Source organism: Manis javanica, chromosome 11 (genome assembly GCF_040802235.1).
Source record: "Manis javanica isolate MJ-LG chromosome 11, MJ_LKY, whole genome shotgun sequence".
In the NCBI taxonomy this organism is placed as follows: Eukaryota; Metazoa; Chordata; class Mammalia; order Pholidota; family Manidae; genus Manis; species Manis javanica.
This window is the reverse complement of record NC_133166.1, coordinates 99226874-99252141: the sequence shown is the minus strand read 5'-3', so window position 1 is coordinate 99252141 and position 25268 is coordinate 99226874. Positions and strand designations below refer to the sequence as shown.

Here is a 25268-nt window from a genome sequence, read left to right as displayed (position 1 = left end):
CTGACAACACCATCATTTATGCCAGCTCTGGCAATATTCCCTGAAAAAACAGAAATATAACACAAAATCTAGATGCAGAGATGATTTTGATGTCATATCAAAAGGGGGGAAAGGAGAATTAAAATAAGAAACCTATCTGAAATGATCAGAAATGAAATTCTCTTTCAGCTAAAATGGTCTCTTCCAGAAATGCAGCATTTAAATTAAGATTAAAGTAGTATTTTATAAGAACTAAGGCAGAATACAAACTGTCTTTCCCTGAATGAACTTAAATTAGCAACAATGAAGGGTAAATGAAAAGGGGGGCATTTTTAGGCTATTAGATGGAAGTTTCCCCACTTTGTTCAACAATTTCTCAACACACACTCCCGTCCCTACATCAGGGGTCTATGCTGATGATGCAAACTCCAGGGCTCATCATACCACACTCACAGTGTGTGTGAGGAAGACGGGGAGATTCTGCATTTGAAACAAGCCCCCAGATCATTTTAAAACCCACAGGTGCTTGAGAATTCCAGATTTGGAGGGTCTCTAGGAAGTACAGATGGATTTCAGAGCATTTCAGAATTCAGAGCCTGCTTCATATCCCAAGAACCACCAAGTCCTCATAGTCCTGAGTTTGAGCCCTTCCTGCCTCTTACTACCAGAGAGACTTAGAAAAAAATCAATTTCCCTACATCTCAGTTTCCTCATTTGTAAAATGGGACAATTTGTTTTGCAGCTTGCCTTGAACATTGAATACAGAAGATATTCTATAGAGTATCTTCTATAAAAGCACTGCATGATAAAAGTTACTTTTTGTTCTCATTATTGTTACCTGTGGACAAGAGTATGTGCTAATAGAAGATCACTTTGTTCAACTAGCTGCATTGATTGCCTCCATTAGCAGCAGGAATATAGGGATCACAAACTAAGTAGGGCAGAAAATAGGATTTTACCACTAGGGCTGGTAAAATTCTTGGTGAACACCAAATACTTGTCAAGAGTAAATATGAGTCACATGATGAGGAAAGGAATATAGATGGGAATGACAAGGTAGAATTCAGGTGGGACAAAGCCATGGTGACACGTGAATGATCAGACCAGAATGGCTTCTGGGAAGTAGGTGGTTTTGTAACTCGGAGGCATCTGGATGATGAGAATTGGTGGGTGGGAATGCAGACAGGTGACTGTCTTTGCAGAAGATCGAGGGATTAAAATCAGAGAGGGAAAAGGAAGTTCCAAAGACTGTGTCTGAGGTGACGCATGTCTGGATGGAGGGAAGTGAGACAGAAATTTACAGATCACAGCAAAAGAAAAGTGAAGAATCCTGAGACTAAAGTTGATTTCCATCTCTGAAGTAAATCATCGGAATGGCAGAACGGATGGAATTTTAGAGTATTTCCCTGCTCACAATGATGCTAGTTTAGTTACTGGGAACCACAGCCTGCCTTCCTTGTAGCTTCTGTGTGTCTATGGTGGGGGAGGCGAAGCAGGGAGGGGAGGAAGGATGGAGGGCGCTATGCTTCTGGGACAGGAACTGCCAACACTGGCACCAAAAGCAGCGGCATTCCAAAGGGGCTGAACTCTGGCTTCCTTTATGTCAGGCTCTTGGAGTTTAATTTAAACTGGTGAGGGTCTCTCCTCTTGAAACCCAGACAAATTGATGTTCTTCCTAGAAGTTCTGTGCTGACTAGCTTTTGCTGATTCTGTTCCCTTGGCAGGGAATGCCCTTCCTTGGCCCACCTCTGACCTTTGAAGTCATAATTTTCCCTAAAGACCGATTAAGTGTCAATTCATCCACCCCACCACGCCCACCATTACATCCATCAGTCCGTCCTCTAAGACCTCTGCCAATGCTAGGTATCTGCATATGGGTATATGCTGAGGTTTTCTGAGGTCAAGGAGTATGTCTGGTTTACTGTGTGTCTCTAGATGCCTTTTTCCAGACAGGATGAAGATACTCAAAATACATATATGAATAATGGTGCTTCATCTTCTACCTCTACTGGGCGTTGGGATGTTATTCACCCTGAATTGATAGAACACCATGCAACAGATGCAACGAAGGAAGAAATATCCATGGGATTCTCTGTTCATTATAGCAGGATTTAAAGAAGGCTGCTTCCATGCCAGTAAGCCAGAGGATCACAATAAAAGGCCGTCTTTAACAAAAGTCCCTGGTTAGAATGGATCATCTGTTATTGAAGGTTGAGTCCCTGGGACCTCTTTTTGGTCTTTTTCTTCCATTAGACCTGCCCTTTCTGACACAGTTGCATTATGGAAGGATGCCTCGTGTCAGTGTGCACTTGGCGATCTGGCTTATCCATAGAATTCTTTCTATTCATTGCCTGTTATAGGAGTTCCTCCCAATTGACTAAAGTCATAACGTATCAAATCAAGAAGACTAAAAAAGGTCAAGTGTCTGGAAATGTTTCCTTTGGACCTGAGGAGGAGTTGGTCAGGTGTAACTCCAGTTCATATGCTTGTTTTTCCCCAGGGGTTAGCTTTGAACATCCTAGTAAGTGAGTCTATATGAGCAGGATATTCTAAAGCAGGAAAATGCAACTCCAGTTTCTGTTCTTTAGAGGGCTCAGAGATTGTCTGTGCTGGAAGGTAATTTAAAATAATTCAATCCAACATCCTTATTTCAGGAAGGAACTGAGGTCAGAGGGGGGAAGAGATTTTTCTCAAAGGTACATAACCTGTTAACAGGCAAAAGTGGAACAAGGGCACGAGTGTTTCAACTTCTCCAGCAAGTCCTCCATCTCTAAGGAAAGCAGCCCTTAATGAAGCATCTCAGATCCTCACAGCCATTCCTGTCCAAGAACAACTTGCCACTTGGTTTAGGAGTGAGTCAGAAAACCCCTCTGTAAGAAAGTAGTATAGGGATGGCTCACTTGCACAAGCTGAACATGTCCTGCTGAGGTCTATACCTTTCCCTCTTCTGCAGGCAACATTTCTCCCTGCAGGCCACTCATGGCTGTCTTCAGGGACCGCCTTCTCAGAGAGCATCCTCTGCCATCCTGATCCAAATGGCACCCCACGTGCACACATCCCTGGACTACCATCTCTCTCTGATTTTTCAATCTCCATGGTAATTTTCATGCCCTGAAATTATGGTATTTATTTATTTTGTTTATTGGCTGTCCTTTCATGCCAGACTGTGAGCCCCATGAGGTTAGGGACCTCGCCTGTCATTCTCGGTAGCACCTCTAGTTCCTGGAAGATGGCCTGGTGTACAGAGTTGGTACCTGCCTATTTCCTACTGTGTAAGTGAGTGAACGAATGAACAGAAAGTCAGCTAAACTCTGGTTGTCCTTGCAGATGAGCAAAAGTAGTCTTCACACAGAGGGAGGGAAGAGAAGATCTTTGATATGGAACCTGCTGGCCAGTGAAATCTAGAATGTTAACACCTAATGATCACATTATCTTAGTTAACTACAAATGAAGGAGGGAAGGAAGATAATGTTGAGCCATTGTGACGAAACTTGTCTGATTTATTTGAAAACCCGCTGTGGCATTTCAGTCCAGCATTCACACACCAACATTGGCACTCCACGCATGCACGTAGAGAGTGTACACACACACATACACTCACTCAAAGCTTTCCATTGCCTCCTGCCTATTAGACACTCCAACAAAAGCTCTCAAACTAAAAACGACATGATGCTGCTAAGTTTCTCAGGGGAGTCTACCTATCCATGGAAGTGAGAAGAGCAGAGAGGCTGGTCTGTTGGGAAAATTAAAAGAGTTTTCAGTGGAAATTTTTCTTTTATTCCAAGAACTAACAGAGAAGTGTCAAAAAAGGAACATTCTGACAGCCTTTATTTTTTTTCATACAGATATATTCCCTATGCATTAAAGAAACGTCAATCATTAAGATGTGAACACCTTCCAACTTAAAATAAATTTAAAAAAAAGAAGGAAGGAAATTGTGGGGGTTTTTTTAACAGCAAGATGCCTACAACACAATTTTTTCTCATTAGGCACTGTACTTGTCCAACTATGGCAGAGAATTTAGAAGGAAACAAATTCAAACTCCAGTTCAATTTCCTTTTTCTTATTTAGCTCCAAGCTCAGTAGGTGATCTTATAACTTGACAGGGGTAACATTGCACCTATTAGCGCTCGTCAACCAAAAGTAGATTGCTTGGGTTTCAATAAATGTTTTTTGAATTGGATTTAGGTTGGTGAGAAAATATATTAAGTCAGAAGTTCTTCGAGGCAAATTACATATTGAAATGAACAGTCTGATGCACAAGCCCTCCATCCACCCCTCAATAAAAAATAAAAAAAAAAAAGAAAGAAAGGGTGGAAGGAAGGGAAAAGAACAGAAAGCTTGCTTTTCTAGCCTGCGAGAATTTCTTCTGCTGTTACATCTGTGAATACTTTACAAGGCAACATCTACAGTTGGATTTTTATGGCCCATGTTTGATTGCAGTTTGCATGACATCTGGGACTATATTTCTGGAAAAATTTCAAAGCTAGTGATTTCCAGTGTGTAATCACCACCAGAGTACTTATTTTCTACCACAGCATAATTGTCCATGGCTCCACATTTACTTTTTATGGGAGCAGTGCAAAACGAAAATCAGAGCGAATTAGTAACTTGATCCCGTATCTGTCAAGCCTCGGTGGCTCTTACCTGCTCTAAAGGCTAAAAGCCAAAGTGCTGACCTCACTGTATTGAAAAAATTGAACACATGGCTATTGTCAAGGGCAAGATACGCTCAGTTATAAGAACAAAAGTAGGAAAGGCTAACGAGGGAAGAGGCCACACACCCCAATAAGGACAGAACCCCAAGGCCCCTCCACTCACAACCTGGGGTCAGATGCAGAAATGATTTTCACCCCTGTCTTGTGAGACGGGGAAGCATCCCAATTAAGCAGCCTGCTCCTCCAGAAGGGAATGAATAAGCACTTGCTTTTCACTGGGGTTTAGTCAAATATTCTGGTGAACATGCAGGTAAGACCTAGGGCAGAGGCTGCTCACCCACACAGTCGCCAGGGCTTCTCCTGCCCAGCTCTAGGGCCTCTTAAAGGACTTTTTTTTGGTTGATTGTAATTATTAACGTCTTCACTTATGCTTTGGGTTAAGCTATTTAAAATTCAAGAGAACTTTTAGACCTGATTCTAAGAAAGCATCACGCACCCATCTTGGGCATACGTGCCCAAGATCACGCACGTAGCGGCGGAGCCTGCCTTTATAAGAGTCCTTTACATAAACCAAACCAGGAAAGGTGGGTAAACAGAGGGACAAAAATGTATAGAGCTGCCTGAACTGGAGGGGCTTAGAGAGAAAATTGATAGATGGTGCTTTAAGTGGCCCAGCCCCCTCCACCCCACTTCTGGCTTCACCTCCCTCCAAGCCCTCCCTCACTCGTTCCAAGTTCGGTCTGGGCAAGTCCAGAGCTCCTGGAATGCATCTTAGCCTTCCTTATCTGATCTGGGAGGTAATCGCTAAATAGCAGGTGGCAGAGATTCTGTTTTTCATCCCTCTTGTTTTCTCCCCTCCCCTCTTTTACTCATTTCCTCAGGGCTCTGAATTTCTGAATCCTAAGCAGGAAACCTCCCCAGTAGTTAACACCTGGAATATTACTGGCTCTTTGTTTAGAGAGCATAGAAATGAGTAGGGAAAATCGAGAGAAGAAGCTGCTGTCCAAAAAGGGAAGAGAGACGTCAGCGTTTAAATAATTACCACACTATGCGGCGTGTACACAGACACACATTTTAAGGCAAGCATTCTTTCCTCCAATTTCTGTATTTCCCCACTCTCCTTCTCCACCCCCAGCCTATGTCTTACAAGACAGAGTATTTACTCTGTGTCACTTCACTTATCAACACTCCACGCAGATTGGTTGACAGAGGAAATTGGTGAAGCACCTTTGCAAGCCTCTTTGGGGTTGAAATAACAGCTAGACCGCCTAGAGGCTCCCAGAGGTTAGCTTGCTTTTTGCTCCTACAAATGTTACAAACTGGCTCTTGAGGGAAGCTGTCATCAACCTCCCTTGTCCCTCTGGGTGTTGGGAAGTTCCTGCCATCTTTAAGCTGTGTATTTTGTCTTCTTCACAGACTTCCCATTTGGGAGAGGACTTCAGGAGGTCAACGGATGCAGGCTCCTGCCTTTAGTTATTGTGTGTGCCTAAACCCAGAGACCAGCGTTTGCGGTCTACTAAACATTAAGCGCCCACAGGGTAAATGGACTGAAATACTGAACACAGGATGAAGATCTAAATCCACGGTTTCCAATCTGTGGACCCTAGGGCCTCATGGGCACACGTGCACTGTATTTGTATGTATCAATACCTATAGATTGACTAAATAGTATGACTCAATGTACATATATTCTGATAATTCTAATGCATTTGATTTGTTCATTCATTCTGGAAATATACATAAGATGCCTACTTTGAGCCAGGAACTATACTGACTGCTGGGTACACAATAGATAAAAAACAAATCAACCCAACTCTGGCCTTGTGGACAGGCACAGAGAGTTAGAATTAGAGTGCAAGCAGTAACTCAGATGGGGATAGTGCATAGATAAGGTTGTGATTAATAGCATTCAAATCCCTTTAAAGGTGATAGCTTCTTCTATTAAGCATTTGCTCTACCAGTGCTACATTCCTAAAGTGTAAGTATCTTCATCTGCAGGTTTATAAATTTTTTGAGATTAAAATGTGTTCTCCACACTAAAAAGGTTGGACATCACTGACCTAAATCATCCCCAAGAGATGTCTAATCTGTCCCAGATGAATGAATTAAATAGCAAGAAGTATAATTTCACCAATATTCCAGCAACCCTCAGGTGGATAATTCTTCTCTAAATCTGAGTTTGTGGTGTTTCACTGAAAGTTAATCTCAGAGCTCTCTTTACCCTGTCATCTAGGAATGCTACCTCTCTGGGGAACCCTGGAAAAATCAAGAAAGGGCATACCCATTTGGTCTTAGATTCCACCTCCCCACAGGACAGAGAGCAGCCCCACCTCTGTCCTTGACTTAGGTGAGGTTGGAGGCTAAGTCTTGCGGTTGATTTTGGTATGCTATGAAACAGCAGACCTGGAGCCACTGGACGTGACTTGTTGCTCTATTAGACACGCTGGATAATCCCCTGAAACAAAGAAATAAAGCAAAGATTAGATGGGAGGATTTTCCTGTCAAGAACTGTGAATGCAAAAATAACCCAGAAAAGATAGCTGTTTTTGAATAGAAGCCAGACACGATAATGGACAGGAAGACCTGTTAAATATAAGGTCCCGTTTAAATCAAAATGATTCACCAAACCTCAGCTTCCAGGGGGGTCTCTGCACATTCAAGAGTAGAAATATTACAGATCATTTTTAGTGTCAATTCTTGTAAGGCAATGTGATGGACTCTGACCCTACAAGTACCCATAAGTTTTAGTAAGAAAACTTTAGGCTTCTTGTAGTAAAGAAAAGGTAAACAGCAGTGCTCATTTAAAAGATAACTAAACAGTATTTTAGGCTTTGTGACAATGTACAGAATAGTAACAAGGGCTGGGTTCAGGCGAATATGTGCAAGGAACACTAGGTGTAGAGTCAAGAGACTAGACTTTCTCCTGGTTCTATGTCTAATTCAAGTCCTACCTTTAGCAAATCACTTCCCTCTTAGTTTCAACTGTTTCCTGATCAATAAAATGACAAAGGTTACTTTGGGCTCCTAGACCTATGATTTCAGTTCCCAATCCAGAAAGGACTTCTATATAAAGATTCCCTTATCTGGCCACAATTATCCCTATAGAACTCCTCACAGCAGGGCAGAACTCCATCTATTTGCATCAGGCCTGGGTTGTGGGGTAAGATATTTCCTAATGATCCCAAGAATCTCTCTCCCCAGGTCCTCTCCAAATGCCCCCATCAGAAGCCCTATCAAAAGGAGGGGATGGAAAAGCAAAGTGGGGAGCGCAGGTCTGGGAGCAGCCTTCGGGGAAAGGATTGGTTTACTGCAGGCCTGGAAACCGAATGCCGGGACCGTAGGTCTCGCCCGCCCCCTCCCACCACCCGACCCCCACCACGACCGCTGAGGAAAGCAAGAATGCAGCGCATCTTCAGCACAGTGAGGCCTCACCCATTTCAGCCCTGGTCTGGCGCTGAGGTAATATCTTTCTCTGCTGCCAAGCAGACCTGTTGGAGTGTGTAACTGTTGCTTCATCCTGACTCATCGCAGCTTGCTTTGTAGCAGCGAACCCAGGAACCATTGTCTCCCGTGATCTCTGGCCTACTTCTTCCAAAATGCTGTGGGGCAGTCATGAGCGCTGGGGGATGGGCTGACTTTCCCTCTCTGCGTCAGTGGCCTCTGGCGCACCTGCCTCCTAATCCTCTTTAAGTCTTTCTGAGAAGTTACAAAGTAGAAGTTCCAGTAAAATCTTGCCACATGCTAATTCCACAAGGACTATTAAAGAGTAAAAACTGAGCTTCCAAAACCCACATAAAGGATCAAATATACCATACCTTCCAAAACCAGCCAGCTGACTAGTTGAGGAAACCAAGTGCAGTGGAAAGAACATTTGCATTTTGAAATGAGATAGACCCCCGTTGGACCCACACCACCGCAACCCAGAACGGCTGGTACTTCCACAGATCTTGCTGTTCTCTCATTCCATTCCTTGACTGTGCTTTCTACTCTCTCTGTAACACCTTGGCCCGCCCCACAACCTCTCTTCACTAAGTCCTGCTTATCCTATACACTCAGCTCAAACATCAACTCCTCCTGAAAGTCTTCCCTGACCCTCCCCAGCTGTATTAGATGCCCCTTTTGGTGCTGAGCCTAAAGCCTTACATATCATTGCATTTCCCATATTGTAGAAGTGTTGTCTTCCTCTCCTAAACTGAATTTCTTATCAACCAAACCAGAACTAACTTAACTTACTCAGTTTTCCTCTCTATAGCTTAATGCATAATCTAGTGTAATTTATTGAATGAATTTATTTATCTCGTGTTTATTATGTATCAAAGTTATCATAATGCATTGAATGAATAAATGATTTGGTTCATCCACCCATTAGCAGTGGGTTTTGGGCAATTCACTTCTTTGGACCTCAACTTTCTCATCTGTAGATGGGCGATAACAATCCATCTCTCATCCAGAGGCTGTACAGACTAAGGGGTAACATACATAAAGGCCACTACAGGCATGGAGAATGAATGCACAGGAGCTGGGGGTCTGCATGGGGCACAGTGAAAAAAGAGAAAGCAGCAAACTTGTTTTCGTGCATGGAACTGACACCTGCATGTATTGTCCCAACCAGCAGTTTCCTCACTGAAAGGAAGCTTGGAAGTGTTTTGTGGGACCCTCTAAGCCTGCACAGCCCCCCAATTCTTTTGTAAATATGTCCTTAAGTGAGGTCAGCCTTACCCAGAGAGCTTCTGGTGAATTATCCATATATTTGGGGGAGAAAAAGAGAAAGCAGCAGTGGTCTGAGCCTCCTGGAAACTTGAGAAGTGGCCTACCACCTGGCAGGATTCGCTCAATGTTCCCGGAGAAGGAGTCAAGTAATGGGCATAACTAAGCAAAGGCAGCTTAGCAGAAGCCAGGCAATCACCATTATGGCAAGTGCCCCTGGCCACAGTCCAAAACACCGTGCCACAGGACCTTAGCCATGCACACAGTCCCCGCAAAACACACCTGTACACACACGTGCATGCACACTGCCTCCTCTCTCGGATCCACTGGTCAAAACGTCCCAAATCCTCTGGTGAATCAGGCTGAATCATAGCCTGTGACTCATCTAGAACACATACAATCCAGGATTCATTTATTCAGGAGACATTAATTAATCAAGTTCCCAGTGCCAGGCTCAGTTTTAGGCACTCCTGGATGATGCCTTCTAGAACATGCTTGAGAGCCTTTCTCCTCAAGCCACCTCTCAAAGGAGAAACCATTCCAGTCAGAAGGTGTGGTGAGGTGGCAAGGGCTTGGCATGGAGTTACTGCCAAGGAAGAGATCTGTGCCGAGCCAGGCACGGATCATTAACATTCAATTCATTCTGCAAGGACGTGCAAGGAGTTGCCAAACCATTCCCAGGGACCCACAAAACAGCCGTCAAAGCAGAGCCTGGGTGCAGTGGCAAGAGAGCCGGGGAGGGTCATGGACTGGAAGAAGAACAAAGGGAAGGAGGGTCTCCCACAGAAGGTCTGGTGCTTTTAAACCTAACCATGGCCAAAGAGTCACATTAGCAACTTCTCCATGGTTACCTCCAAAGTATCCCAGGATCCAAGTAGGGAGGAAAGGGCTCCATACGTGGAAAGGGATGGAGATTGATGGCAGGGCCTAGTTTGCATTTGGCAACACGGGCCCCTGTGGAGGATTTAAAACATATCTGAAAACACTATACAATCTTCCCAGGGAGTGGCAGGTCTGTATCTCCTCCTCTTGAATCTGGGCAGGCTACTAATTTTCTTGTAGTCAATTGAATGTGCCAAAAGTAATATTCTGTGACTTCCAAAACTAGGTGAAAAAGGCCTTGCAGCTCCCATCTCTGTCCCTGGGAGACTCGGACGCAGAGCCCTGAGCCATGTGTGAGTGCCCTGAGGTCACCATGCCAGAGGAAGTTCAAGCGCGTGCAGCAGCCACGTGTGGGTGCTCTGGCTGACAGTCGCACCAAGGTCCCAGTCTGCAGCCAGCACCCCCGCCAGACTTGTGAATGGCTGAGCCCTCCTGATGACCCCAGCCCCACGGCCCTGTATTGCCCCCTGCCTCTCAGTCTTCCCAGCTGAAGCCCCAGACACTGTGGAGCAGAGATAAGTGGTCCGTGCTGCGCCCTGCTCAAACCCCTGGCCCACAGAATCAAACGGTTGCTCCACACCAAGTTGGGTGGTCTTTAGTGAGTGGCAGGACTTTAGTGATCCAATGATCTGAGAGGCAAGAGTGACCAGTGTTAGAAAAAGAAGAGAGGAACACACACAACGCCTGTCCATAGGAAAGGACAATGGCCTGCTTTGCTTTTTGAGGTGAGAAAGGAACGAATGTAATCACATCTCTCTCGGGCTCCCCAGGCCTGGCTTCTATAGGGCCAGCCCTGCAGGGGCTGTTGGGACTCATGCCAGGGTCCACAGCCTCCTGGGGCATGGTCCCTCCCTTACCAACACTCTATTCCTGGACAACAGGAGCCTCCTTCCCCTCCGAGGAGGGCCTCCCACAGTGGAAGCCAAAAGACTTCACAGCAGCAGAGCGGCACTGCTGGACCTGACTGAAAGCTTGCTCAGGGACTCCGTGTTCTTCACAGCAGGACAGGGGGTCACTTCCTGGTGATTCAGACCAGGCAGGGACTTCTGAGCTCCTTCCCTTAACACCTCCCAGGGCTGCTTCAGGAGATGGCAAGGACTGCTGCTCCCCAAAGGTACCCCAGAAATCACCCAGTGATCCCTGAAATGGTTACAGTCATCAGCCTGGAAGAGCCCCTACGGAAAGGGCTGATTTCACCCCAACACAGGGAATGGCTTGTGGTACAGAGCTCTACCTTAATGCTTTGAGCCTCTTTTCTTTCCACTATGATAAAAGACCACCCCTGCCCCTCCCCCAAGACTGCCAGGAATATTTATTCTTTTTAAATAGCCTTGAGCTCAAGTGCCTTTTAAGATCCCCTTTGACACCATTGCTGTGAAGGAAAGGGAAGAGGCTCTCAACAGGCCCAGGCCAGCAGCCTGCAAGCTCACCCAACAATCAGTTACAGGTTGGGGGGTGTCTAGGATCTCTGGAATCCTTGAGGGTGGGCATGTCAGAACCCTGTACAGTCAGTGGGGAGCTGGGGAGGGGTCCTAGATTCCCCACTGGCTCACTCACTGAGCTCTGTTTTGGCTTCTGAAGGGTCCTTATGTGTTCTCAAGAAAGCCTTTCCATCTGCCTCGGTTTGCTCTGATTTCAATTTCCTCCTTCAACTTAGTGGGTGAATTAGACCTGAACTTGCAGACTCTTGAAACCAGAAGGAACTTTAGAAATCACCTAGGTCAATTCCCAGGAAGGGAAAGCGACTTTTCTATGGTTGCCCAGCAAGAGTCATTTAGTGGCAGATCCAGGACTAGAACTAAGGCCCCTGGCGCCCACGCCGGAGCTCTCGGCACTGTGCTGTCCAACGGCCCCACGGCCTGCCCCTGGAGAACATGACTTCAGAGCACAGCCTGAGCTCGACCAGCTTAGGAATCCTGGGTACCAAAGCTTCCGTCTACAAAACCCCACTCCTTCCTCCTCTCCTCCTGAACCCAATCCCAGCCTCCCAAACCTCTAGAATATTTTGGAGCTGAGCAAAAACAATCTGCCACAGAGGTGCTCTACTCCTCAGGCGTCCTTAGAAGTAAAGCTCTTGGTCATTTTAGAAATTAAGACTTTCCCACTCACCTCTCTCCCCCCTTTTCATTTTCCTTCCTACCCTGGCTCTGATTTCCTGCCTGCCTTTCTGTTTCCTTGCCTGCATGAGGCATTTCACATGGCCAAGCTTACATTAAGACTATTTCCTATCAAGGCAAATACTGTACTTGGACATCCCAATAAAACTTGATTTTGATCAATGTGCTGTTTGGGGTTTTCAATAAAACATATACTGTATACACATTTTTGAAGAAAGTAAAATATCAAGAAAAGAAGAACACGGTTATGTGCATGCAATGGAGGAACCACTAGACATAAACATAATAGAGGGACAGACTGCCCTATATCATAACTGTTCATGTAAGTAGCTGCTTTTCCCACTGGGACAGACTCCTGAAGGATTTGCATCATGTCTTGTTCAATTCTGCATCCCTCACAACCTCAAACATAGTGCTTTTCACATGTGAGGGCCTCTATAAATGTTAGAATTTGTTTTTAATTTAGTGATAGCTCACTATGTGATCGGCAGAGTCTAGATGTTCTCAGAGCTTCTTAAAAATTGATTCTCATGACTACCCTGTATTAGTTATTTATTGCCATAGTAACAAATCACCCTAAAGCTTCGTAGCTTAAAACAGTAACCTTCTATTATTTCTTGTGGGCCTCCAGATTGGTTTATCAATTCTGCTGGTCTAGGCTGGACTCAGCCAGTCTTAGGCGAGCATGTTCATGCACCTGTGGTCAGCTGGATGGCACCTGGGGGAGGGGGCTCTACGATGGCCTAAGCTGGCCTAAGCTGGGGCGGCAAGAATGACTGAGGCCTCTCCCCACATGATTTTTCACTTTCCTGCAGGCTAGCCTCACCGAACACTCACGATGGAGCTAGCAGGGTTCCAGAAGCAAAGAGAAGCATACAAGGCTTTTAGAAACGAGGCTCAGTACTGGTACATTGTCATTTTAGCCACACTATTGGTCCAAGTATGTCACAAGGCCAGCCCCAGATTCAAGGTCTGGGAAATCAATTCCACCTCTGGATGGAAGGAGCAACAAAGTCACATTGCAATGTATTGAAGAATTGTGGTCATTTTTGCAATCAATCCACCGCTAACGTGCAATTTTAAGATGAAGAAAGAAACTGGAGAGAGGTTAAACGATTTATTGGAAATGTTGTAAAATTGCATTGTGGTAATGGTTGTACAACCTTATAAATTTACTAAAAATCACTGAACCGTACACTTGCAATGGCTGACTTTTATGGTATGTAAATTATTCCTCAGTAAAGCTGTTTAAAAAAATGAAAACAATTTATTAAAGATCATTCAACTCATAACTGTCCAAATCTGCTTTTAAACTCAGTTTATTCTAGTCCAAAAGTGAGTAATCTTTTCAATGTACTACACTTATCACAACTGAAGAATTAGATTCACAGGATCCAGGGTCCTAAAAGCTAGAAAGGTTTTCCACAGATTATTTTGTCCCTCTTTATTTTTTTCTTCTTCATGCAGTCGAATGTGTAAGTCTTTTGACACAGGTACAGGAATCCTCATTGGGTTGAAAAATAGAAACATCACTACAGGAAATCTGAGCCAGATGAAAAATATGCCTCAACTTTTCATATGCTTTTGGGATTCAGGATGATTAGTACCGGAAAGAACTTGACCCACTGTTCTCTCTGGAACCAGGGACCACAGACAAGTCTTTCGATTTTAGCTCCTCTCATTTCAAAAGGCTGACCACCTCCTAAGTGGCCAGGGTACTTAATGTGTTTGGATTCTGGTATTAACAGCAACAGCATTTTCTTCTATTTTATTACCCAAAGCAAAGTGTCCTCTCTGGGGCTGAAAATGGTTGTAATCAAATGAAAAGTTGCCCAAGGCATTTCTTTTGTCGGTAAAAATCTCTGACATGAGGACCCTAGGAATAACAACAGTTTTAAAAAAAGGTGGATTTGTACAATGTGGTCTTTCTCTTGTGAGCATTCAGGGGGCGTGAGGATGAGCAACAAAGGCGGAATGGCTTTGTCCTATCATCTGGACTTGTTTCTGGAGACAAAGAGTAACATCCCAAGACGCTGTAAACAGAGCTTTGAAGAGCAAATTGAGCAGCTTTCATCATCACACACAGACCACATCAAAAGCTGCCTGAGGAGAATCACTCACCGAGGTCAGGCAGGGTCATTTGATAAAAATCCTCTTTCAGGTTATTATGAACCAGAATCAGTGCATGAAAAGGAGGTAAAGAGGAATGCCAAAAATAAGACCGTGAGAGGAAGGGAGGCAAATGAGACAGAATGAGATGCAGGGGCAAAGAGGATGAGAAGAGGAAGAGAGGGAGGGAAGAAGGCGGTTATATAAAGCGCGGGAGACAGGGAGTAAAAGACAGGAGCAGAAAGGATGCGTAGCAGAACAGAAGGAAAGAAAACCAGCAGCTAAAGAGAGGCAGAGAAAGGAAAGCTCAGAAGCAAAGTGGAGAGCGAACAGCCTCCACGCAGAGCGGAGGCCGTGCTTGCAGCCTGTGTCCCCAGGATACAGTCTGCACAGACTTTTGTTGAGAATTAGCCAGAACAGTTTCATTTTCCACACCTTGAGGAGCACCCGCAAGTCTCAGGAAAAAGGAGGTGGAACGTCAAGCAAAGAGAAAACAAACATCCCAACCTTCTTCCTCTCCAGCTCCCAGATTATCTTCATCTACTCTGAAGGGATATTGGATCGTCCTGGCTGGCTTCATTCAGACTCGGAAAATCAGAGGAAACAGTCACTAGAAATCCAGTCTGGCATCCACCTTAGTCCCCACCGGGCTGACCTCATCTTTCCTTACCACAAAGCGGGGGCAGTCAGGCATCAGCTCAGGCTGTAAATCTGCCTTCTTCATAGATCAAGTTCGATTTTCCAACTAATTAGAGGGAAACAAATCCACTCCTGGCTCAAGCAAAGCAAACTTCCCCTTCTCTGTAAAGGGCCTGGCTCTATCTTAATCAAGAGTGAAGGCTTCAGGTGCCTGGGTGTTCCAGGGTGGACTTTGGGGAGCCCTGGGTCCTTGAGAGGATACCAGATGCAAAAGAGGGGAGCCCATGCACAAGGGGAAGATTTGAGAAATGGGAGATGGAGGGGCTTTCTCCAAAGCAAACTTTACTCATCCTATCCTCACCCACTCATGTTGGAAATAGCAAAGCATGAAGAAACAGGGTCCTAGAGACAGGCTTGCTCCTGGAACTCCACGGACATTTGCTGGAATAAGGTGGGATACTAGGATAAACACCTGGTAGCAGATCCCAATACTTACCTGCAGGGGCTAGATAGCAGCTGAGAGAATAAAAGGGCTAAAATTCTTTGAGCCCATCATTTTACATCATTTCATTTAACCCTCATGACCCTATGAAGCAGACATTCTTCTTAATATTATTCCTGTTTCCATGATGAAGAAAACAGAAGCGGAGAGAGGTTAAATGACTGGTCCAAAGTTAAGGAGTGAGAAAGAGGTGGGGCAGCAATCTGAGCCGCAGCCAGCCTCAGAGCAAGTCCTACGAGGCCACCATTACTCAAGCAGCAGATGGAGGTGACAGAAAGTCACTTTGTCCTTGTTCACTTGGAGCAGCATGCAGGGTGGACAGAAAGGGGACTCACAACAGCCTCAGTCCAGTTGGGCAGGATCAGGGCTTTTGAATAAGCTGTAACAGTCCATGTCGGAAAAAAGAGTCCAATTTATTATATGAAATTTTTTGAGCTTTGGGATAAAATGGCGCAGCCATACGCTGAGACAGAAGGTAGAATTATTATGGGCAGCAACAGGTTTTGGGAGCTCTCTAAACTCTTCTATTTTCCTTTATGAAAACAAAAGACCAGAAAATGATCCATAATAGAGAGCCATCGGCGCTGAACTGCAACATCTCTTGCATGGGAAAACATGGCAAATGACTCCACAGCATCAGCCGTGTCCTCAGCTCCTCTCCCACCCCAGCTCCACCTGGGCGCACACTGGCCCAAGAAGCCCATTCCAGAGAGCAGCGGGGTCCTGAGCACAGGCTGTGTGGCCAGACAGACCTGTGATGGGATCTTGTCTCTACCACTCACTGCCGGAGTGACTTTGGACACTTTGTTCAACATCTCTGAGCTAGTTTCTTCATCTGCAAAATGGAGACTATAAATATACCTTAGAGCCAAGTAATATTAGGATAAAATAAAAAGATGAATGCATCACATTTAGAACAATACCTAGCATATCATAAGCACTCTTTCCAGAAAGCTGTTATTATCTTTTTCCACCCCTTCATCTTCCTTATATGAAGCTAAAAGGGGAAGAGGCAAAGCAGGTGAAATTGCCTACCTAAATGCCAGACGGAGCCTGGTTATTCCACCGGAGGCAATAATTATAAAGCTGCTTCAGAGCACAGAGTTCCAAGAATGGAATACACATTTGGAACAAGTTCATTACAAAATTGCTTACTCATAAAAGCTGCTATCATTATAGCCTGACGAATGGAAGACATGGTACCAATAAATAAGAAGCCAGTGGTAAACATGCCAACTACACCAAGAGGTCGCTTGATTTCTCTCTGCCATCTGTTGACTTTTTCTTAACCTTTTTGGGGGTTATCATAACAAGTTCAGGTAGGTTTTATGTACCTGTTCACTCTAAGTTTCCCCCGAACTCCAAATGGAGGGAAGAAGCCTCCAGACTTCTCTGCCAGGTCCCCCCTGCAAGGGAAGGAGGATGAGGCGGCCCCAGTGCCCAGCTGGCCTGCTCTCCCCTCTCTGCCCGGCCAAGTCAGCTCCGGGCTTTTCCCACCTCTTCGGCCTGTCTGGAGACCTCAACTCCCAAGGCTTCCCCTCGTTGGTCCGCTCCATGAAGAATGGCTTCCTGGCCAGCCTGTGCCCTGCTGCCTTGCCCCAGCCAAGTAGGTCACTTCCGTGGGAGAGCAGTGAGTCCTAGAGGGAATGTCAAGAGGTGATAGCACAGCACAGACACCTAGAGGCTGAACACTTTCCCCAGACTTCCCTGAGCCTCAGTTTTGTTCTCTATAAAAAGGGGATAACAATACCTCTGTCATCGTGCTCCTGTGAAGCTGAAATAAGCTTATGGTTATGACGTTCCCCTATAGAGTGTCTGGCACATGGGGCAGGGGCTGCAGTTTATCAATGACAATGACTAAATTCCTGATTTCTGAGTTCTGTCCTATGAACATGGGTGTGGAGGTGGCAACGGGAAGTAGAGGGAAGGCCCCCAAGTGTCTGCCCTCAGAGTTCTGAGTCACAATGCCGTGGAGATCACTGAAACTTCAAACTGCTTTCAAACAGTTTTCAAGTGCAGATAGGACCTAAGGAAACAGGGCAAAGAGAGCCGGGTGCTCTTACCCCTCCCCTGCACCCACCCTGCCCTCCCCACTCTGTCTTCCTCCCTTGCCCAAAAAAGGCCACCGCAACATCAGAGGAATCAGCTTCATGCATTTACAGAGCCTGAGGCCAAACAAACTTCAGCTAGCATTTACTAGAAACCATGGCAAATCTTATAAATTCTTATATAATGAGAGCCAGTAGTTTCCATGTACTCCTTCCTCCCCAAGCCTCACCTATTTGACTGCTGTTTTCCTGGAGGTTAAAACAAAAACTGTGTCACTTACTTATACAAGTCAACAGCCAAGTTAAGCTTGGAAATCTTTATTTATCTGTAAAAAGGGGACACTGAGTAATGCATTGTGAGAGCCAAATCCTTCCAAAGCAAAATTTCACCAAGAATGTGCTTTCTGTGTGTGGGTGCTTGGAGACAGGAAGTGGCTGACTTGAATTTGAATATGCAAAAGCTAGGCTTTTAGTCATTTACGCTATTATGCTAGAAATCTTTATTGAATACCCACTATGTGCAAGCATTGTGCTGGGTGGTCAGAAACAAAGGTATGTCCTACAGGCAATTATTTTCTGTTCACCAGAATGCCCTGGAGAATTCTTAAATAATGCAGCTGCTGGGTCCCACCACCAGATAATCTAATTCAGTTGAAATGGGGTAGGTCCAGGATTGTCATTTTTTTCCATTCTAATGTGCAGTGAAGGTGGACAGTCACGCGTACGGTGAATAACGCAGGCGGCAGAGGAATGGGAGCAGGCTGGAAAGGGGCAGGGACCAGCCATGGCAAGCTTGATTCACCCGTTCTACAGAGTTACATATGAAGGTTTGCGTTGGGTGCTGAGGACACGAGGGAGCCTGAGACCTGGCCGCTGCCATCAAGGAGTACACACGCTAATGAGGTAAGTGCGATTATTCCATGTGTAGGTTCTACAGTGAACTCGAGCACAGAAGCAGCTCCTGGCCCCCTCTCATGAGTCAGAAAACACCTCTCAGACGAGATAACGCCCAGACCACGTCCTAACAGATGAGAAAGAGCTAAGCAAACACAGGGCAGGTGCAGAGGACATTCCTAGCTGATGGAGCTGATCTGCAAGAACTTAGAGGCAAGAGAGAGCTCCCTGAGTTCTGGGCACTGCAGTGGTTGTGCAGAGCGGAGGAGGGGCAGTGGGGGTGCTGGCCGGTCAGGAAGAAGAGACCAGAACATGATGGGCTCCCACACTGCAGAACACTTAGTCACTGCTTGCTTGTCTGTGATCCCGGGTGCCTAGCACAGGACCTGACACGTGATACACATCTGGTAACTATTGTTGGGATGAATAAATACAAGTAGAAGGCTGAGAACGGAACTCTGGGGGAACACAGACACTTAAAAGTCTAAAGAAGAGAACCTGCAATGAGAGGGTTCAAAGAGATAGGAGAAAATAACACTAGCGGCCGGAAACCAAGGGAGTACAGAGTTTTCAGAAACAGGAGATTAGTGTCCAAGGCTGGAAACAAGCTAAGGGAACCCATACAGAAAGCCAGCTGTTGGACAGCAGCGACGTGATCATTAGCCGATTAGCAAGAGCCATTTCCCATGGCAGCTGAGGGAGAAATAGGATGGTGGGAAACTCATATGGGGAAGGAGGGAACTGCCCAAGTGGATTCATCTGTCAAGAGGCTTGCCTGTGAAAGGGCAAGGACAGTGGCAGTGAGAAAGGTGTATGGGGCTAAGAGAGGGTTCGATTTCTTTTTTTTTTTCTTTGTGAGATGAGTTAGACTTGAACATGTTTTTCTTTAACATGTTCAACTGAAAAGTCCTATAGAAAAGGTTAGCCGTATGGGACAATGCTGGAATGAAAAGAGCAGACCTGCCACTGACGGTGTCTCTGGGACCATTACATAACCTCTCTGAGCCCCAGGGCTCATCTGTGAACAGATGCTCACTCTCAACTTGAATGGTTGTTGTAATAAGTAAATCAAAAATGCCTAAAGCAATGATTGGCTCCTGGTTTTCATATTCTTTTTGTTTTTATTTTTTCTTATTTTTATTGAAAGAAGGGGGTCCTCTTAAAAGTTGGTGGGGTAGAAAGTCTTGTGGTCTCACTGCATCGCTCCCCCTTGGAGGTTAGTGGCCTCTTGCAAGTCACTAAACATTGTACATACACGTCCCTCAATCAAATGACAACACTGGTCCCTGCCTCATAAACCTGGGACTTCAGATCTACTGAGAACATAAGGGTAGGAGACATTTGCAAAAGTTAAAAGTGCCATTGACCTAGGACTACTATCCATGCAATAGAGAAAGGAGAAACTTAGGGTGACCAATATTTCCACAGAGTCAGGTTGAACCATGGATTCATTCTTTAGAACTGTAAGATCTTAGGGAGACTGAACACAGAGCTTCTGCATCTTGATCTCTGAAAGGATGAAAAATTTCTTTAGTTTATGAAGTTCTCTGAAAATAGTAAATGTTGACAAATGTTACTTTCCTGTCTCCAGATGTGTCAATTTTTGAAACAGTATTATCTTCGCTCTCCAGGGAGTAATATGAGTGTGCATTGTCTTCGTTACAAAAGGAAGACAAGAAGGCTCAAAGTCCAGCATATGCACTAATTGCTGACGGCTGCAGAAGTTGAAAGAAGCTCTTCCAAACTAAACGGCTGCTGGGATCTCTCCTTGGTGACTTTTTTAGCCTTAACAACAGGCCATGTATTTAACTACAGTTTTCATTCCACCAATTCTTGCCCCAAACCAGCACCTTGATCAGAAGATAACGGTCAGTCTCTCTGATTTGGCAGCAAGTGCCTTGGAGGGATAAGAACAGAGCTGAAATTATTATATTGCTCCAGCTCCAGGTTCAGTGCCTGCTCTGCCCTTATGAGGCACTAGTATATACAGGGTTGGGTAGAGCTGGGCTCCAATCACTGTCTAAGTAGGTGCCATTGACAAAGTGATCCAACCTGTTTAAATTGAAGATACCTCATCTGTAAAAGAGAGACTCATCTGATTGTCAAAGATTGGAGGGAGAAATAGAGTGAGATTCAATAACAAGCTGGCCTGGTGACCAAGCACATAGTAAGAGATGAGCACACCAAGGCAGGTCATATTATTATTAAGAATAGAGCCACCCAGTCTGATATTTGGGAGCCCAGTCAGATTAGGTTGCAGACAAGGGTAGCAGAATATGGGCAATCAGATTTTACATCTAAAAAAATGGGTGTTCAAGTGAATTTTCTCCCTTTTCACTAAAATAATATGCTCCAAGCCTGAGACCTTTTTCCTTCTATCTACAGCCCAAAACTCATTTCTGTAACAGAGATCTAAGCCACCATAAATCCCATAAGGGGTCAAATGGCTGACAAAATTTTAACTACAAGAGAACATAGCATAAACGGTGTCATTATTATCCCCAAGGGCTGCTCTCTGCCTTTTCTAGGGGACAAAGAAAAAGTCATATTTTTAACCTAAAATATATAGTATTCTAGAGTTTTTGAGGTACAGATTCAAGTACTCAGAAGCACAAAGGCTGTTAAAGGGAAGTATGACCAGACTTGATGTGAAAAATATTTCTGCCTTTTAAAAAATCTCCTTACTGCTACCCAACCCAAAACCCAGAGACACTGTTTCTAAATAAAGTCAGTTCTGCCTCCAAACCCTGCGACCATGTCATCCTCTATATTCCTCTATACTCTATTACCAGACCTCCCTCATTGGGTCTGCACATTGTCTCCTAGGGAGGAGCAATTTTGCAATTCAATTCTGACACTAAGTACCCAGAGTTAGTTGAGTCTTCAAGAGGTAAGAGCATAGTCTCTAATGAGACTACCCTCACTTCAGACAATAGCCACAAGTTCAGGGGTCCCCAGGCAACCTGCATTTCTGGCCAACTGACTACAAACTCAGGGGTTCCCACAACTCCCTGAGGTTCAGTAATTCAGAAAGACTCACAGAACTCAGGAAACTGCTTTCCTTACAATTAAAGTTTTATCATAAAGGATACAAATCCCCAAGCCAGCCAAATGAAATGAAAAGATACATAAGGCAAGGCCTGGGGGTGGGCGGCTCCTGAATGTGAAGCTTTGTGTCCTCTCAGTGGAATCAAGAGGCACCACCCCCCAGGACATCGATGTCTTCACCAACCTGGAAGCTCAGCCAAGCCTTGGTAGCCAGGGTTTTCGTTTGGGTTTCATTATGCAGGCATCATTAATTATATCCTGGCCATGTGGTAAAACCCCATCTGTAGCTCCCCTTCACTCCTGAAGGTTGCACCACTATCAGGTGTTTCAAAGCCCCAGTACTCAAATCATACGGTTGTTCTTTCCAACCCATCTCCATCCTGAAACTTTTCAGGAACTCACTATGAGCCACTTCATTAGCATAAATTCAAGTGTGGTCCCAAGGGCCACTATGAAAGACACAGACTCTCCCATCCTTGTGGAAATTCCAAGGGTTTAGAAGCTCCATCCCAGGAACCCAGGACAAAGACCAGACAACTACTTCACTATACAACAGGAGGAAAGGTTTTAACCTCTAACACTCTTACTATTGACACTCTAGACCCAATGCTTGTTCACCTGTTGCCAACTTCAGCAAGTCAAACACTTCTTTGCTCACATCTCAGACTCTTTATCTTCAGGCACCACCATGCCTGGTCAACTTTATTTTCACTTTTCCCCGTCACAAAATCTACACCCTACACCTCTTGCTCCATCTCAGTCACCTCAGATAAGTCATACAATGCTGACATAACCTCAGGAGCATGGACCAATAAGAATAGAAGGGGACCTAGGATGGAACCCATGCTAATATCTAAGGGTAAGCCAAGGAAAGGCAGCCTATAAAAGGTCAGAAAAAGTTAGGGGAATTCAGCTGCTGCATGGGGTCATGGGAGCCCAGGAAATGAGCTTTCCACGTGCAGGAAAGAACCAAAAGTGTCAACTACTACAGGGAAGTCAAAGAAGATTATGGCTTATAAGTTTTCATTGGATTCCGCAGTGAAATAATCATCAGTGATCTTGCTGAGAGTAATGTCAGTTGAGTGATAAGGGCAGAAGCCAGATTGCAGTGGGTAGAATAAAGAATGGGAAGCAAAGAAGCAGCAGAGCAGATATATTTGTCTCTTTAAAGAGAAAGCTGGGCTGAAAGGTCTCGTGGGACCTGATAGGACTTGGATATTAGAGATGGAAGATTTGACCATGTTCAAGTGCCTACAGGAAGAAGCCAAAGGAAAGGGACAGGGTGACTGTACAGGGAAGAGAGAGGGAACATTGATCAAGCCAGGCTTCCAAGGACTTGGAGAGAAGATCCTCAGAGGACAAGTGGAGGGATGAGCCCAGATGGGGGCGCACAACAGAACTGAAGGTGGGAGGCACAGAGATAGTTGTAGCTAATTTGTAGGCTTGGGGGCAGTAACTTCAGGCGTTAGTGGAGTGTGCCCGTTTGGGGCTTCTACTTTCCCTGCGAAGTAGAAAGCAATGCCATATGCTTTGCTTGTGAACATTAAACATTTGAGGAGAAGAAGACAGTAAAGAAGGCATGAGAAATATTAGCCTAGAGAACTAGAAAGACAACTGTCTAAAGAACCAAGGAACAACTACAAGGCTGTAGCCAGTAGAGTCTGAGAACCATGCAGTGAAACTGTGTGCATTTCTCAACAGAACTTAGCAATACTGGTGGAGAAGGCTGAGAGTTGATTCAATCCAGGGTTGAGGTTTTGCCAGCTAAGTATGGAAGAAAGCCAGTAAGCAATGCTATCAGCTTGATAGAGGTAAGTAACATGACGCTGGGGAGGGAATGGGGCAGGGGCTTGTAGATATGAAGAAGAGATAGAGAGATCAACGGTCTGGGAGTGTCTAGTCTGAAAGGCAGAGATAGTGTGAATTGTTGAGTAAAAGAAGTAGAAAGGTAAGAAGTTATGGTTAGAAACTAGGATGTGACCTGGGAGATGACGAGATCTGCGGCAGGGCCATGCCTGTTGGTGGCTCGAGTACAGTGGAAATGGAGGTCATTGTACATGAGAGGATCAAGGAATAGGCCAGTCAGAGTGGTGCTGAAACACCCCACGACACTGCCCTACCCCACGGTGAGACATCCTCAGTGAAAGGGGAAAGATGACTAAGAGTTTGCTCTATGATGATCAAGAAATAGAGTGGAAATCACAAATTAGAGGCTTATAGGCCAAGCCAGGCCCATATTTATCTGGCTGGTGCAGGGTTTTTTTGCTTATTTGTTTTATGATGAATTACTTTCTATCATTTGAAGGCCAGAAGAGTTTATATAAAAATCTGGATTATTTGTAAGCCCATTCTTAACAACTAGAAAGACCTGCAAATAGGGGGCTCATCTCCCTCCACTCTGCAGTGTGCAGCCAAGGAGTCATTGTGCCCCCTTAGAGTCTCCTGTCATCTCCTATTCACCACTGACTTGCTGCACCCACTTAAGATCCTGGCCTGGCCTGGTGGGCATTTCAGTGGTGATGTCTAGGAGAGGGGAGGGAATACCAAACAGTATGATCCTTCAAGGGGCAGAAATGTTTACTTGAGTCAATTCGCAGAGTCACAGTGGGGAGTATAGATGGGACCACCAGCTGAGCCCACAGCATGGAAGACGGAACAGCTCCCCTTGAGAGAGGACAGGTAGGTATAGGTAAGAAGGTGGAGGGAGTGGTCAGTGAGAAATCTGAGGTCATGAATGGATTTCCCGATTGTGGAAATTCCAGAGGACAGACATAAAAGTTTGGCAGGAGCCGGGCTAGGTGAGAAGAAACACTGAGGAATAGTAAAGGACAGGTAAGAGCAGCTGACTTGAAGTCACCTGGGAAAAGAGATATTTGGGATATAAAACATCTCATGTGAAACCTCAAAAATTCTAATTATTCTTGGGAGGAACGTGGTGGTCGGGGTGGAGTCACTGACATGGACCCTTGGCATTCAAGTCACCTTGGCAGAGATCCCACCGGGACAGTTCAGGAACACCTAAGAGTAACACGGATACTGAGTTGCCGGGAAGCTAATCAGACTGAATTTCTAATCCTCTCTTTCCTCCACTGTGTCCACAGATCACAGAATCTTAGTGCCAGGAGCCTCCACTGGCTTCCACACCCATTATGCAAAGCAGGAACCCTCCCTGTGACACCCTCCCAACACTGCATTTAGTTAGGTTGGGGGAAACACAGGGCCCTGACAACAGGGGGCAAAGACGCAGAGAGGGCAGATGCCAAAAACACGCCAGGTCTACTTCAAAACTTCACCAGAGCTTGGCTCGAGGTCCAGGAAACAGGAAATGGCAACTCTTCCTCCTCTGCTCTCCGCATGGATTCCTGCCCCCACCCCAGGAAACTCTCAGCAATACATTTCGGCCAGAACTATATGTCTTAAATGGATTTTTGTGAGCAGGCCGAGAAAACCAAACCACCCTATTAAAGCACCATTTTCAAGTAAATTGTGTTCTGGTTTCAAAACAACCAGCTTGTAAACTTCAGGCACAAAGCTCATAAGCATGGTGAAGACAGCCTATATATTAAAGCAGATTTGTGAAAACATGTAAGTTTCAACTCGTTTTGTTCAAGAATCCTATTAATACAGACATTGTGGTTTATACCTTCTAACCATAGAAACTCCCTTCTTTTTTTTAAACTATAGA

At 45.1% G+C, this 25268-nt stretch overlaps 1 long non-coding RNA gene across 3 annotated transcripts in view; it reads right to left on the bottom strand.

Moving 5' to 3' along the window:
* The window catches only part of LOC140844485 (uncharacterized), a 180859-nt gene that overhangs the window by 138932 nt on the left and 16659 nt on the right, over nt 1-25268 (bottom strand). For 2 of the 3 annotated variants that reach the window (XR_012122886.1, XR_012122884.1), the window contains exon 2: nt 6919-7092. This is a non-coding gene — a long non-coding RNA (uncharacterized lncRNA). The remainder of the gene's footprint in view (nt 1-6918; nt 7093-25268) is intronic. The other variant, XR_012122885.1, reaches the window with a different exon arrangement.